Below are 2307 nucleotides of genomic sequence, written 5' to 3'. Positions count from 1 at the left end.
TATATCTATGGCTGATTCATGTTGAGGTTTGACAGAAAACAGCAAAATTCTGTAAAGCAATTATCCTTCAATAAAAAATAAATGTTTTTAAAAAAAAGGATATAAATAAATGTTCATTGTAGGGAAAAAAAGAGGGGAAGTTCATTAGCTCAAAATGCATTAGCTCAGAGTATATCTACACTATCGATAGAACAGGATGTCACTGACATCCTGACATTTTATCTAACAATGATAATTGTACCTCTGAGATGTAACATATATTGAAAGTGCATTGGAAAGGTGTTAATTAGGAAGAGAAAAACTTATATTTGGGCCAGCTTCTTAGTGGAATTTTTTAAAAGGAAATTTTCAACCAACATCCATAATAAAATTAATGGTGATCGTATTTTCTAATGTTATGCACAGGATCCTCTTTCCCTTTCTCACATATATAAATGCAGTGAAAGAAATGATCACATCCATAGGGCAATTAATTATATTAAGAATGAGTTCTTTGAAATCAGTGTCTTAGGCACAAACCGGGTCTAACATTGGGTTGACCAAAAAGTTTGTTGGATTGTTCTGAAATATCTGAGAGTCATATGATGAATAATTTCTATCTAAATAAATTACAAATGTTGTAATTACCTGCAATCCACTACCTGCAGTTCACTATATTTGGCATGTTTATCAGAAGTTTCAAAGTTTTTAAGGTTTTGTTTGTTTGCTTTAGAGGAAAATCCATGAAGAGAAAGCTAAATATCTGACACTGATTATGACAGTGTACGATAAGACTGATGTCCATCCATTAGTCTTCATTCTCTTTGGCATTCCTGGGTTGGAGGCTACTCACATCTGGATCTCCATCGCCTTTTGTTGTGGCTACCTTTTTGCCCTACTGGGAAACTATTCTCTTCTGTTTATCAACAAGACAGACTCCAGCCTCCATGAGCCAATGTACCTCTTCCTCTGCATGGTGGCTGTAGCTGACCTAACTGTGTGCACTACAGTTGTGCCCAAACTTCTCAGCCTCTTCTGGTTCCATGATGGAGAGATTCGCTTTGAAGCCTGCCTCACCCAAGTGTTCCTGATTCACTCTTGCTCCACCATGAAGTCTGGCTTCTTCCTGGCCTTGGCTTTTGACTGTTATGTAGCTATTTGTAATCCGTTAAGACACTCTGCTATTCTGACCCATTCTGTAACTTGGAGGCATGGGTCTAGCAATTGTATTCTGGGACACAGCACTTCTCTTTCCTCACCCTTTCCTTCTATGGTGGCTTCCCTACTGTGAGACCAATATCATTTCCCACACCTATTGAGTTCATGGCCCTTATCAAGATTACCTGTGCTGAGACCAGAATCTGTAGAGCCTATAGCCTCATCATAGCATTTCTTACAGGAGGAGTGGACTTCATATTGATCATTTGTTCATATCTCCTCGTATTCTACACTGTCTTCCACCTTCCATCCAGGAATGCTCGACTCAAGACCTTGGGTACTTGTGGCTCCCATGTCTGTGTGATCTTAGTATCCTATACTCCAGCCTTTTTCTCTTTTTCCACTCACAGGTTTGGGCATCATGTGGCACCCCATGTCCACGTATCTGTGGCCAACATTTATCTCCTAGACTCACACATGTTGAACCCCATCATCTATGGGGTAATGACCAAGAAGATATGGGACACGTTTCTTAAATTTTTCAGGTTTTCAACATTTCTGAACTAAATCCTCTTAGTTGTTGAGTGCTGTGAACAAATAATATATTTTCAATCTTAAAAGTTGTGTTTTTTTCATGAATACCCTGTCTTAATGGTCAGAGGGATTAGATTTTTCTGCGGGAAGTAACGCATCCAAAGATATATTCTGTGTTATAACAGTCATTACGTTAAGGAAGATATATTACCAAGTAGAACTCTTTTTCAAAATATTAAAATATTATTTCCTATAATAGCCCAGAAAACTAACAAAATCTGTGGAGAATTATATGAGGCAAAAAATAAAAGCTATATGCCATATATCTATTTGTTTAACATTTTAGACATTATCAGATTTAGAAATTTTCCTGTTTTTTGCTTAAGTCCTTTCTTCTTGATTAAATGTCCTTTTTTTTTTAAGTACATACTTGATAGTACGTAGTGAGATTATTTTGGTGCTAGCTTTTCTGTTATCTGTTCATTTGAAGATTTATTTATTTCATCCTCATTCTTTTCTTTCTTTTTTTTTTAAATTTATTATTTCTGTTTGGCTTCACTGGGTCTTAGTTGGAGCATGCGGGATCTGGTTCCCCAACCAGGGATTGAACCAAGGCCCTTTGGTTCAGAGTATGGA

At 36.9% G+C, this 2307-nt stretch overlaps 1 pseudogene; it reads left to right on the top strand.

The window, feature by feature from the left end:
* The first annotated feature begins 742 nt into the window (after positions 1–742).
* LOC122701151 lies at positions 743–1704 on the top strand (annotated as a pseudogene).
* Positions 1705–2307: the final 603 nt, after the last annotated feature.

Source organism: Cervus elaphus, chromosome 1 (assembly GCF_910594005.1).
Source record: "Cervus elaphus chromosome 1, mCerEla1.1, whole genome shotgun sequence".
Lineage (NCBI taxonomy): Eukaryota > Metazoa > Chordata > Mammalia > Artiodactyla > Cervidae > Cervus > Cervus elaphus.
This window is presented reverse-complemented; position numbering and strand designations above follow the sequence as displayed.